At 40.5% G+C, this 14,938-nt stretch overlaps 1 long non-coding RNA gene across 1 annotated transcript; it reads left to right on the plus strand.

Moving 5' to 3' along the window:
• Window positions 1-11,180: 11,180 nt before the first annotated feature.
• LOC114635696 lies at window positions 11,181-14,378 on the plus strand. The gene is made up of 2 exons (XR_003713513.1): window positions 11,181-11,572; window positions 13,740-14,378. It is a non-coding gene; the product is annotated as an uncharacterized LOC114635696 (long non-coding RNA).
• The last annotated feature ends 560 nt before the right edge of the window (window positions 14,379-14,938 follow it).

Here is a 14,938-nt window from a genome sequence, read left to right on the forward strand (position 1 = left end):
GGATCACAGATGGCCAACCATACTTACATGGCATTTATGCAAGTTATGGGAACCCAATTACCTACTGAGACATCTCTTAACCTGGTTATCATAACTTTCAATTATATTTGTGTATAGCATTAACACATCCATTCTCCAGACTGTAACCCTGAGGGATTCTCACTACTCCAGAGGGCAGAAGTTGGAAGCTGAACTGCCATGGGAGTTGAGTCTTTCTCTGAGAGCACCAGGTGAAGATTCCCTCCCTCCCTCCCTCTTTCCTTCCCTTTTTTCTTTCTTCTTTCTCTTCTTCCCTTCCTTCCTCCCTCCATCTTTCCCTCCCTCCCTTCTTCCCTCCCTCCCTCCCCCTCACTTTCACTGGCCATTGGCAGTCCTTGGGAGGATGCTGACTCCTTTAAGCATGGCTTAAATTAGTCCCTTTACCTGTTCATAGCCATCGCCTTGTCTCTGTCTTAGACTCTTCTTCTAACCTAAGGATTAAGAGGCTCACCAGTGAGAAGGCCCTAAGAAAGTATTGAAAAATTCAACCTGGTCAGAAGGATGGAAATCAACTCAATTGTAAGTCTTTTCTGCTGTTTGATGAACTCTTTCTCTAAATTGGAGGCACTTTGATGGGGATTGGTAATTTTTTTCTGGAGCGTTCTGAGGGGACAGAGCTACTGTATAGTCCAAGTCAACTGCCAGAAGCATAGTAAAACTGTTCACTGTAAGGGTGCTCAGCCAAACGTCAGCAATGATTAAGGACAACAAATGGGAAAGGAAAGAAAGAACAATGCACCTTTTCTCCTTTCCCATGGTAGCTAACAGCATTTCAGAGAATATGCAGTGATGACTTTTTACCAGGTGTCTGTGTATGTGTGTGTGTGCATGTGTGTGTGTGTGTATGTGTGTGTGTGTATGTATGTGTGTGGTATATGTGTAAGTGTGCATGTGGGGTGGGGGAAGGAGACCATAGGATGATGTGGTGGTTTGAATATGCTTGGCCCAGGGAGTAGCACTATTAGGAGGTGTGGCCTTGTTAGAGTTTGTGTGGCCTTGTTAGAGGAAGTATATCACTATGGGCGTGGGCTTTAAGGCTCTCAGTTTAGCTGTCTGGAAGCAGTCTTCTCCTAGCAGCCTTCAGATGAAGAGAACCCTCAGCTCCTCCATCGCCATGCCTGTCTGTACACTGCCAGGCTCCAACCTTGATGCTAATGGACTGAATCTCTGGACCTATAAGCCAGCCCCAATTAAATGTTGTCCTTATAAGAGTTGTCTTGATCATGGTGTCTGTTCACAGCAGTAAAACCCTAAGGCAGGTGACATCTTATATCTTCCTTTGTTGCACTATTTTACTGAAATAGGGCCTGCCTAGACTACAGAGTGAATTCAAGGTCAGTGTGTGTGTGTGTGTGTCTTAATAATTTTTGCTTAACATTCTTAACAGCATGATTCACTTTACTAAATAGTGGGGTATCAACTACAACTAACTTGTTTTCTTGTTAGTTCAATTTTTATTTGAACTAACAGTATCTTTATTTTTGTTTCATTTTATTGAATAACAGACAACTTTTACTATATGTCATTCATTAAACTAAAATAGCATGTACCTATAAACTGGTCATAGCACAGCTGACAGTAAAACAGAGCTCATAATTCCAATTTTGGTCTGGTGGGCTAATTATTATACCTGTAGACTTACTCGGAGATCATACAATTTGTGGAAGAAAAATAGTGAAAGAATATTCTTGATTTTTCTATCCTAATCTAGTTTCCTTTTCTACGCTTCTTTTTCCTGGGAGTTACCAAGGACTATGTTTGAAATGACTTACCCTATTACGAATTTCTAATTTCACTCATGCAATCAGACTTAACTTCTTTGAAAGTTTTTCTTAAAAAACTGATAAAAAGTGTCAAGGATGCCCCGTTCAAGTATTGACTTAAGCCACACTCCCCAAAGCACTCACAAAACCACAAATCTATGCACAAGCCCTAGTAGAATCAGACCTCAGAGTTTACTGCAAAGCCAAGAGTGGTGAAATTTTAGTTCATCACACATTGTCTGAACTTTGTTTGGAGACTTTCTCTAAGTAATAATCACACATGGATTCAATCTTTCAGAACAAGGGAAATTCATGGTGAGTGTACTCAAACAGCAATGCCAGAACCATTTAAATACTACAGAGGTTTTGAGCTGGAGAGATCTAGAATATTTTCTGCTCTACGCTTCATTCGCTGTAGGAACATGCTTTTTTCACCATCCTTCAGGGACACAAAGCCGCAGCTCTGGGGGGTGGGCAACTGGTTTCATTGTTGAGTGGCTTTAACTAAACACTTTCTCAGAATGAGTCACGTTGTGTGACTGTACACATTGCTTCAAAAGTTTGCACTGCACTGTGTTTCCCTAAAACCCATTCACTGAAGCTCTACCTTCCCAGTGTACTTGGAGACAGCGTTTTGGGAAGGCAACTAAGGTCGGAGAGGACTGAAATGATCGGGGTCTCCATAAGGTGAGGAAGAAAGAGAGGGAAATCTCAAAGAGCACCCCATGTCAGGACACACCAATATAGTGTGGCTGGCTGTCTGTAAACCACAAAGATAGCCCCATCAGAAACCAAACTTCCAGCTCCTGGGGGTTCAGCTTCACAGCCTCCAGAACAATGAGGAATCTATTTCTTTTCTTTTTTTAAAAAAAAAAAGTCACCTAGACTATGCTATTTTGTTACGACAGCCTGAGCTGAATGGGACACTGTGTGTGTATGTGTATCCATTTCTATGCCTATTCTGGTCTTTCACGTTATCATGCTGACCATTATTCTCCTCCTCCTTCTGCTCCTTTTATTATTACTATTGTTATTGTTATTGTTATTGTTATTGTTATTCAGTGTTGTTGTTGTTGGTGGTGGTGGTGGTGGTGGTGTGTGTGTGTGTTCGCATGGAAGCAAATCTCCCACAGAGTGCATGTAGAGGTCAGAGTATAATTTTCAGGAGTCAGTTCTTTTCTTCTACCATGTTTCAGGGATCCACCACAGCTCAGAGGCGTGTGCAACAAGCGCTTTTACCTGCAGGGTCATCTCACCGGATATAGCTTCCATCTGTTCTTTAAAATTAACATTCACACACAATTCCCTTATTTATCTCATACCGTAGCTAGGTTACTCTCCAGACTGAATGCCCACTATGAGGCCACTGTAGTTTGTGTTGGCCTCATTAAAATCATCTTGTTAGGATTGTGCATCGTATTCTGGGAGCCTTGAGATTTCATGTCTTCTTGTGGGCCATACGTAAAACCACGCTGATCTTGTTTCAAAAAGAACACACTAGGGCTGGGGGTGTAGCTCAGGGGAAGAACACTTGACTAGCACGCATTAGCTCTGGGTTCTACTTCTAATATTATAAAAACAAAGACCTACCATGACTATCAGCACCACCAAAACCATAAAGCAAGCATAAAACTGACTCCGGACTCCTCCATGAAATAAAAACCCACCAGGAAATACATTATACATAGCTTAAAGTTGTGGTTGCCAACAATCCTTGTAGCTTTTAGTTGCGCTTCTTCCTGGACTTTGCAACTCAGTAATTATCTCTTGGATTACCAAGTATGAAATCGTATTTTTAAAATGTGAAGGTTTTAAAGAACGTTATTGCAATATATGCAGTGGTTTGAATAGGTATGGACCCCATAGACTCATATGTTTGGATGCTTGGCCCATAGTGAGTGGCACTATTAGGAGGTGTGGCATTTTGGAACTATTGATCATAAATAATCTCTAAGGTCTTGTTTATATCCCAAGTTAGGCATGGGGCATATGAACGTTGGATAGCAGTGAGATGATACATTGGGAAGTATAAGCTATTAATTAATAAACTTGTATGTTAATTTAATGAGCATCTGTTGAGTAACTATGAGTCAAGAGCTGGTATGGCTCATTAAAGATTCTCCAGCTTTTCGGTACTTATATACTAGGAAGAGGGGACTGAGAGTCATTAACAATCATACTACAGCAGTCAGTTACACGCTGTTTTGGAAGATGCTAACTGCTATGGAAAACACAAAAAGGGAGCTTGGGGCATACATTCTTTCTCCTCACAGCACAGATCCGACAGCAGGTCCCACTAATGTGATTATTGTCCTTTCTGCTTCTATTTATTGACTCCATCCCAACCATGAGCAAAGTAATTAATTTAGAAATTTATTACTTATTTCACATAGGCCTAATGGAAGGCTGTTGTAGAGTATGATCATTAATTCAGCTTGGGAAATGGTCCCTGAGTTATTTATTTAGACTAACAGCTTGCGATTTTATTTAGTAGCAGTATATTTGATTTTGAAAATGCCTTCATTCAATCAATTGATGAATCATCTGTCATTTAGTCAACACGTATTTATGCACTGCTTATTACTTAGAAGGCTAAATTATACGTACATATGTTAGCGTTGTTGCCGCAGAATTATAAACTCTAGAATCCTTGTGTGTTTGCTAGGAAATAGGTATCTAGACATATGAAATTTAAAATGACAGTGTATTCCAAGCCAGTGATGCATTTATATTATGACCATTTGATTATTTTGTTTTATTAATGTAAGAACACACTAGTCGGCCTCACAATTGCTCCTGGTAGATATGTTAACATGGTTTCCTCATCTCTTATGTAGGTAAATGTGAGATTCCGGAAAGATACATGCCTTTCCTATAGTCACTGAGGAAGTGTTGACACTGCAGTGATGGACTCAGGTCTCAGTGTCACAGACCGTTCGCTTCAGGTATCTTTGGAAGCCGAAGGCCCTCAATGCATTCCCTATCTAGACCCTCCCTCCAACGTACTCCTCTATTTCTGGGTTTTGTGTCTGCATTCGGTGTCAAAAGGTCCCAGATAATTTAGAGTTACAGAACACCCCAGGGTCAGCAGGTGGGTTTCAGGCTTCTCTCTGGTCCAGGTATTGCTAAGTGTAGAAGGAGACTAGAGAGGTTAAAAACAAAACAAAACAAAAAACAAAACAAAAACAAAAAAACGGGATGAGAGAAAGGTTCAAAGTAGGAATCCTCCATGTTGGTTCTGCCATATTGCTTTTGCCATGGTGGTTCCTCCATGTTGGTCTTACCTTCTTTATCGCATTATTGTTTCCAGCTTGCCGCTCACCCCTCTCCTCTTAAGTACAGACCTTTATGGAAGGGGTGATGTCTTTTTCTACTATCTCCCATATCCTCATATTTCCAACTTTCAACCAAAAAAAATATTTTCCGAATACAAGTAGTTTTGAAGAAAAGAATCCTTCCCATGATATCGTACTATGAGGACAATTATCTTTTCCCAAGAGCTAAAGCTCTTTTTGTATTGACTCTGAGTTTATATTTTAACCTCCTAAGGAAGGCTCATCCCTATAATCAAAGAATCTTTTCTTTCCTTCCTTCCTTCCTTCCTTCCTTCCTTCCTTCCTTCCTTCCTTCTTTCCTCCCTCCCTCCCTCCCTCCTTCCCTCCCTCCCCCCTCTCTTTCTTTTTCTGAGATAGAGTTTCTCTATGTAGTCCTGGCTGTTCTGGAACTCTGTAGACCAGGTTAGCCTCGAACTCAGAGATCCGCCTGCCTCTGCTTCCCAATTGCTGGGATTAAAGGCATGTACCACCACACCTGGCCAAAGAATATTTTCAAATACGATAAATATCATAAAACAGTCCTACACTAGACAAAAAGACTAGAAAACACCCTAAGCAATGATGAGCCAAGATGTCCCATGAGAATGCACCAACAACTCTATAATCTTACTGTTAGCATCATGGCAGACTGCTCACAGTTATCAGACAAGAGACAGAAAGCCAGGCTTTTCCATGTGCCTCGTCTCTCTGATGGAACTTTTAGATACACATCTTTGTATATGGGTATTTTGTATTTTGTATTATTTGCCGGCTACCTTGGGTGCATATCTTCCTAACTTTGAACAATATCCATGAGGATTGAAGCAACATCTTTATTGCAAAGAAGCTGTGTTACCACAGAAGAACTCCTACTTGACATACTTTCTTACATCTTTTAGGATTGAATATTCTCTGAGACTCAGGATCATGTTGGATTAGAAGGACACAGTCCCTGGAGTTAGGTGGCTTTGGAGCTTACCAGCTTCAAGTGGCTCATAAATTCTTGAGAAGTCAGCCATCCTTACTGGATCAGGAGGCATGCTTCATATCAGAGTGCACTGGAAATGAATCACTCTGGGATTTCATTTCAAGCCTCAAAAACTAAAAATGCAAGTACATTTCCCAATGTGAAACACAGCCAGCAATCTTCCATTTAACTTCCTCAAATTGTCATGTTACTCAAAACTCTCAGCCTCTTCGCTGAGCATAGATGGATTTCCTTGTTAGCCCACGTTGTTATCTGCCCCATAGAGATGCCCAGGTCTTTTTCACTACCTGTATGTCCTCCTTGAAGGAAAGCTTGTGATGAAGCCAAAGCTATCTACTTCAGAGCATGTGTTTTGTTGGGCTGGTATGTAGAGTGCTCTCTCTTATTCACAAAGGCCTGGTTTGGTTCTCTAGCACCTCATAAACTGGGTCTAACATCACATACTTATAGTGCTAGACTTGGAAGGTGGAAGCAGGGAGATTAGATGTCCAAGGCCATCCTCAGCACCATAGCAAGTTATAGGCAGTTTGAGTTACATGATACCCTGACTAAAACAAACAAACAAACAAACAAACAAACAAAAACAAACTAACGACTACAAACCCTATGTGCTTTGGAATTAGATGACCTGAGTTAAAACTCACCAACTTGGCTTACAAGGAGAGGGCTTCTGAACCTTCCTAGAATAGAGTTCTATGCCTTTAGAAAGGAGAAACAGTAGTAGTAACATTATAGAGTCAGCATATAGTCTGGAACACAGCGAGTTCTCTGTAAAAAATTCACTTCTTTTTCACGCTGTAGCAGTGTAACAGCTGAGCACAGGATTTTAAGGGCACACCATCTCGTTAAAATCTCAGTGCTAGCAGTTATTAGTTAAGCGACACTGGACAAGTTAACTAGTTGGTTACTAATTCATTATGTCTTCATCTATGAAACAGAAGTAGTAATAATACTACTTAATAGGTCAACTTAAGTATCAAGTGAATTTATATCTGAAAAGTGGTTAGAACCAATGGGTACATCAAGCTTGGACTTAATATTTGGTAAGAATATTATGAAGGGATGGGGATGTAGGATTCCCCTCAGGGTACAGTGATGGATCAAAACCTTGATCTTGGGTAGAAGTGAACTGATGGTACTCTCTCAGCTTCCTGACCTGTTTAATATTGGCTGATTCAAGAGAAACTGGCTAGAGAAAGTAAAGAGGGAGCTGGACCAATCAGCCACCAGATGTGCTCACAACTGTAGGGCACTGGGGGAGAGTATGAGATAGGTCTATGGGACTGTGAGATGGTTCAGTGGGTACAGGTGCTTGCTGCCAAGCCTGATGGCCAGTTTGATCCCTAGGACCTACTGATAGAAAGAGAAACTAACTCTTCAGATTGTCATCTGACCTACACACCCATGCCATGGGTCTAGCCAGGGGAACTGTGGGAATTTATAACCAAGTGCCCCAGTGAAGTTTGACAAGTTTGGTCACTGAGTGTTAAGCTATAAATTATCTTAGGCAATATGGTAGCCCTTACGTTAGAGAAACATAGACTCAGGACTTCCTAAAATTTTCATAGACCCTCATCTGGATTATAGTTCTTAAAAATCTTAGATTTCTTCTGTTTTGTTAAATTATGAAGATTCAACAACTTGTGGATGAACTTTCGAGAGGATTATTGATTTTAGTAGGAGAAAGATGTTAGTGGATGCTTTAAGAATTCTAGCCTTCCTTCAGTCTAGAGCTACTCAAGTTTGTCTTACATGGGCCTGATTTAAAAAAACAAAAACAAAAGCATGATTTTAAAATCATACACAGTTTGGGACTGGCAGGTTGGCTCAGATAGTAAGGTACTTGCTACCAAGTTTCATGACCTGAGTTCCTGGAACCTGTGTTGTAGAAGGAGACAACCGGTTTCTGCAGGTATGTGCCATGGCATGCATCTTCCCTCACCACATAATTGAATATACATTTTTTTTAAAAAGCCTTTATTTTACATGTATAAATGTTTTACCTGCATGTATACATATACATCACCTGTGTGTGTAGTGCCTATGGAGGTCAGAAGATGGCCTTAGATCTGCAACTGGAGTTGCCTACAGTTATAAAACACTGTGTGGATGTTGGAACTGAACCCAGGTACTCTGTAAGAGTGAGAAGCCATCACTCCAGCCTGTATAATTTTTTAAAGCATATATAGCTACTTAAGTAACCATTTATGTTTCTCTTAAGATTTATTAACTAAAGAAAAAGTGAGTAACATCTTTTTTAGTTTGGGAGGCTTTGACTATTTATAGGTATTTTTTGTTTTGTTTTGTTTTGTTTTGTTTTGTTTTGTTAGTGTTTGTGTTTGTTTTTTTCCCCCTGTGGCTAGATAAACATGTGACTAACAGAAAATATACACTTGAGAGGTGCAAACGCAATGTTTGATTACATTAAAAGCCTCTGTGGATCATGTGAAGGAAGCAGCTTATTACACTGAGAAGAGTTGGTTAAGCTTTGGAGCTCACCAATAGAGTACAGACATGGCCTTAGGGACTCTGTCAGGATAGGCAACAGGGGTTCCGATGACTGCAGTCTAAAGAGTCAGGATTTAGCATCTTCCTATAGTTCTGTGTGACCTCTGTCCTCCTTTTGATAACATGTGACCTATTCCACTGATGATAGCAACAACCCTTTAATCATGGAGAAACATGTAAATATAATAATGGTTTCAATTTATTTAAGGTAGAGAGTATTTTCGTTTTCAAATGACTTCTGCATAATCAAATACATTTCAGTTGATTAGATATCTTTCTTCATTCTTTCCCTCCTTTCTTTCCTCTTCCTTTTTCCCTTCCTCCCCCTTCCTTCCTTTCTTCCTACTTTCCTTCCCTCCATCCATCCTTCTTTCCTCTCTTTCCTTCCTCTCCTTCCTCTCCTTCCTTCCTTCCTTCCTTCCTTCCTTCCTTCCTTCCTTCCTTCCTTTCTTTCTTTCTTTCTTTTTCTTTCTTCCATAGGATCAGTGTGTAGCCTTGGCTGGCCTGGAACTTTCTATGTAGACCAGGTTGATCTTCTAAATGAGATCCACTTGTCTCTGCCTCCTAAGTACTGGGATTAAAAGCATGGGCCACCATGTCCAGTGGATAGGCAATTTTCTCCTTGAGACATGATACATGTGATGATATTAAGGTTCAGAGAGATCAAATGATGAGAGAAATTTTATACTAAAGTTATAAAATAAGAATTGGGAGCTACAGTGTAGCTTGGTTGTTAAACATTTGTCTAGCATGTGAAAGGCCCTGAGTTTCATTATTAGCAACCCACACACATGCACACATACACACCACCACCACCACCAATAACAACATTGCACTCATCCATTCTCAATTCCCTGCCTCCGCTTCAAAATAAACCCATTCGCTATTATAATGTATCGTTTTCATACTGAGACTATGTTTGTCAAATCAAAATCTCAGAAAATGATTATGAGATTGAAACATTCATCTTCTTTGCTCACAGCTTGACTAATCCATGGGGATTCCAGATTTGTCTTTTCTGTTTCTTGGAGATTTGTGGTAGAGGGGTGGGATTGATGTGGCTTGGATATTAAATGTTCTCTTCGAAGCTCATGGACTTAAAGTTTGCTGACAGACAGTGGATACACTAGGAGGTGGGGCTTGGTGGGTGGGCCTTGGATCTTTAAGCCTGTGAGACTCCAGGCCCCTCTGTTTGGATTCTGTGGATGAGGTGAGTGGGTTGCTCTGTTGTGCACTCCTGGTAGGACATACTGCCTTTTATAGGCCCCTACAAATGCTCTGTCAGGTCACAGATAGAACTCTCCAGAACTGTGACCCAAGCCAGCCTCTCACTTTATAAATCACCTCAGGTATTTGCTGTGCTAACATTGACACAGGAAATATTTGACCCTTGACCAACTTATGTCCCCGTGGAATTGAAAGTCGCTCAAAGCTACGTTCATAGTTCTCTCGAATGCATTGACTTTTTCCCAGATTACAAGGAAACTCTGTGAATGTCTTTTCAGAAAATTTAGAATGTAAAGAGTATATTAAGGAAATAAATCCCACCCTCCAAAGTAATCTCTGATGTTTCCTTTGATATGGCTCGAGACTCTCCCATTTGATTGACAGACTCGGCTCAGCGTATACAAAGCCTGTAATGGTTTTGCTGGTTCTGTGTCAGCTGCCGAGTGGTGGCTGCGGACATGGTCCAACTCGTCCTGCTCCACACAGTGTTGGCTATCTTGCTCTTTCACTTAGATTCAAACACATAGTAATACATCTCCCCACACCCTAACATTTTTCTGATAGTCTTGTGTATTTATTTAATGAATATACTATAGACTATTTAAATGTTTTCCTATTATTGGTCATAGGTTCGGTACGTACGTTTTTGTTGTTTTCTATGGCATTCATTTATTTATTTTGGATTCTTCATATAGAATCTCACTATCTATCCCTGGCTGGCTTGTAACTTGTTCTCGTAGCCTTGGCTGGTGTCAAACTCACGGCACCCTTCCTGCCTCAACCTTCTGAGTGCTGGGGTTGCAGGTGTTTGCCATCATACCTGGATTTGTATCTAAGGTTTCTGTTTTAGGATTAATTATAATAAAAACATTTTATTATAATAAAACATCTTGACTTGAGTCTCTATTTCTCTAATATCTTTACAAGCCAGTCTTAGGACATGAGTTATTGGCTCAATAATTGGCCCAATATTAGAACAATAGTTTGTACCATATACTTTATTGCCAGGAAGCTGAATTGTCATATCTTCTTTAGTCTGTTTTGAGTTTTTTCTAAGAGATTTATTTGTTTGTTTGCTTATGTTTGCCTCAAACCAACTCTACCTTAATTATTTTTTTGTGCTGCTAGCTTTTCTCTACCAGTATTTCTCTTACTAATGTTGAATGCTTAATTTTTCATTTATTCTAACATCGTTATGACAGGCTCACATAACTGTCTTTTAAATTAGATTTGGATCAAATTTAAACACTAATTGTGTTTTAGAAATATGTATTTCTTCAATTATTATAATTATGTTCTTAGATTTTTTAAAATAAGTTCTCTGTTGTTTGTGCACCTAAATTCATGTAGATCTTGCTTAAGTCATTTCTACTGGCTTTTAATATTTTTGAGTTATAAATGAGTGCTCCTCCTTCTGTATCATACAACTCTTCTGGTTGTGGTGGTTTAAATAAAAATGGCCCCCATAGGCTCATAGAGAGAGACACTGTTAAGGGGCGTAGCCTTGTTGAAGTAGGTATAGCTTTGTTGGAGGAAATGTGTCACTGGGGGTGGGCTTTGCGGCCTTAGAAGTTCCAGACAGGCCTAGTGGCTCATTGTCTCTTCCTACTGCCTGTGAATCCAGATGTGGAACTCTTGGCTACCTCTCCAGGACCGTGTCTACCTGCGTGCCACCATGCTTTGCCGTGATCATGAGGTCTCTTCACAGCAATAGAACCCTAACTAAGACACTGGTATGTGGTACAGACATTATTACTGCATATTTTGTATTACAGTGTACTGTGCATTACTGTGTACTGGAACTTTCTTTGTATTAATACAAGCTTTATAATTGGAGCAGCTGGATTTTCTAAGTGGATAATCTGGATAACTGGATAATCCGGTAGTGGTCTAATCTCTTCCACATCATTCTGTCTCTTATTTCTGTTTCGGGGATATTGTTTGTTGCTGAAATGCATAAGAAATGCAACATCTAAAGAGGTAAACAAAGATGACGCTGAGACAAAGGAGGCGGAGTGGGAGTTGATGCCTATCTGGGAAGAGCCAAAGGAAATGCCTGGGGCTGCTGTCCCCACTGTCTCTGCAGTCCTGGTACCCGGCCAGGGGCTTGCCCAAGACAGCTGTGGGCTGAACTGATTTTTTTGTGGTCAGTGATCTGCCACCTTCGTTCACCCAGTTCCCCTTCTCTCGGTCTAAACCACGGGTCTTTGTCTTCCTCCTCTCTTACTGCGGCAAGGGCCACGCCCCCTCCTCACTTACTGGACCAAGGGCCACGCCCACAGCCTCTATGTGGAGGAGAGAAGTTGCGAACAAGCCTCTCACCCTCTCACCCCAATGGGATCTTATTCATCTCTTAGAAATCAGACCATGACTCAGTGGCGAAGTCCCCATAGTGCTCCCGTCTCCATCTTCTCTGTTATCAACCGCAACTCTCACTAACGGCTCTTCTAATAGCTTCCTGAATGCCTCCTCCTCTTCTATTAAGTTCGTAGATTAATGTTTAATGTAAACTGGGATGCACTTCATTACTGAGGAATTTTCAGGACTTTTCTCTAGTAGTTAGAATAAAACTCAAGCCCGGCCTGGCCCGGAGTTGTCTGTCTCTTCCTCTTCTACTTGTTCTTTGTATTTCTTCCACTCTGATGCTTTTCCTTCCTTATAACACAGCAAGAGCGTTTCAACCCCAGGGCCTCTGGATTCCTATTTCCTCTTTCCCTCTCTTTCCGTACGCGCTTGCATCTGGTTCCACCCAGGCTTCCTTTCTGTTATCTGTATCTCGATCCTGGCTGCTCTCAGCATATCCTGTTTCTTTTCTTCATGGAATTTGCAATAATCTATGATGATCTTGGCTATTTGCTCACTTAGTAAGTATCTTTGCCTTTGGGAATGATGACTGAAAATACCGAGTTGCTTCCTTCTGAATCCCTGAATCCCTAGAACCGCAGCACATAAAATCATACAAAAATTCCTAGTTTAGGTTGTTACTCTAGTTTCCTTTCTGTTGCTATGATACAGCATTCTGATTGAAAGCAACTGGGGGGAGGGGGGAAGGATGCATTTCTGCTTACAGTTTATAGCTTATGCTTGAGGGGAGAACTCAAGTAGAAACTTGAAACAGAAATCATGGAGAAAAAAAGCACTTGCTGGTTGGATCTCTTGGGCACATTCTTAGCTGGCTTTCTCATACAGCCTACGACCACAAGCCCATGGAATATGGTGGGCTGGGTCCTCCTAGCAATTAACAATCTGATAGGCCTTTTTGTGCTATCCAGCGGTTGGACAGGCTGGCCTCGAGATCCAGGATGACTTGACTTACAAGCCTGACATTTGATAGGGTTATTAGAAATTTGGGTTCAGCCAAGGCTGCCGTCTCTAGCATGACGGTGTTAAGGGACACCTATTTCTCTCATCTGGTAGCTCAGGAGATTTAAAGAGAAAGTCTAAAGAAACCCAGATAACAGATGCTTGGAGAAATATAGTTTACTTTTAAGATCAAGTGAGTATTACCTAGAAGACTATGGTCATAAAAGAAGGTACTGTAGTTTGTTTGTGTTGAGTCTTGATTCCTTAATGAGACAAGGTCGGAGGCTGGACATTTTCTAGGTGATGAGGTCATGGAGCATCACACTCAAAAGCAAGTTTCTGTCTTTTCTCAAGAGACTGAGTTATATCTCTCTAGGCTAAATTAGATCTCTGTGAACTAGAGCGAGTCTCATGGGACTGGACCAGTCACCACAAGAATGAATTACTGTAACGCAAATTCACCCGTTGCTCTCGATTCTTCTCCATATCAGCTCAGGACCTTCGTTCATATTGCGCAAACAATCCTTTAATCACGGCTGCCTGATATCAAACTACCCTGCCAACAGGACCATGAACTAAAGCTGAGCTTCTCTATAGTTCTAGGCTGTGACATCATCTGAAGTCATGTGACCGGAGGTCAGTCGTCCCGAAAATTTTGGGAACAATACAAGATTTCTGAACACGCAACCACCAAAAACTAATTCGAAATCAAACATGGAATGAGTTCACGGTGTCCCTGCTGGCAGGTGCCCGAGCTGCATCACGTGACTTCACTGCAGTCTGCGTATTCTGCCCTGTGCATGTTGCCACACCACACAGTGTCAGCGAACACTGGCCCTGACATTTCTGCTTAGACTCGACAGATTTTGCACATTCTCATCTTCAGTGTTTTCACAGGACATGAAAATTTCCTGCTTTTCTAGACAGGTAGTAATTTAATTACAGAAGGCAAAGAGTTTCAGACACTCCTTGCCATGTTCCTCAGCATGTAAGTATCAGATTAATATGCTTTTGAGTTGTACGGTGTTAGAGTGATTTTGAAAATTTTCCTGTTTGAGTTACTGACTTGAGGTTCACAAGAAAAAAAAATCACTAAGTGAATTCTGGCTCGATATTAAGACGCGATCTTGAATAATTACTGAATTCTCTCTGAATTTGTGCCTGTCCTTTGTATTTACACAGCATGTACTCAATGTTGATGCCTATAAAATCAAAATAGTAAGCAACTCTGAAAAATATGTTTTGTGTGTCCTGTATTATCAAATATTCAGCCAAGATTTAATTTTTGTGTTAAAACAAACGGGTATAAAAAAATGAGCACACCTGTCTTATTAACATGCAACCTTGCTTTCATCTTTTAAAAAAATATGATGCTAAAGAATGACTTTAAAATAATTTTTTGCTTGTATGCCTGTTTTATATGCCTACATATCCAGAGCCATGTAAAAATTTCTTAGGTGGAAAAGGGTCATAAGAGGAAAAACATGAGGAAGCCTTGAGTTATGGGTTTTGTGCAGTAGAAATATTTTAAGTGGACATATCAGGAAGAATATTTGCCAGAACAACATGAATTCCTGCTCTTAATTTCACTTATTTGATACATATTTAATTGATAAAAGTTAAATGCATTTCAAAGAAACACAATGATTATGTAAAGAGAGAGAGAGAGAGAGCAAGCCAGCCTAGAGTTAAGCAGAACTCTATTATTTATAGCTTAGCCTCAGGGAATTTGTTATAGCAACACAAATGGACTAAGGCAAAGGTCATTAATACCTTGCAAGGTGTGATAAGGTTTA

This window comes from Grammomys surdaster, unplaced genomic scaffold (genome assembly GCF_004785775.1).
Source record: "Grammomys surdaster isolate TR1022 unplaced genomic scaffold, NIH_TR_1.0 99, whole genome shotgun sequence".
In the NCBI taxonomy this organism is placed as follows: Eukaryota; Metazoa; Chordata; class Mammalia; order Rodentia; family Muridae; genus Grammomys; species Grammomys surdaster.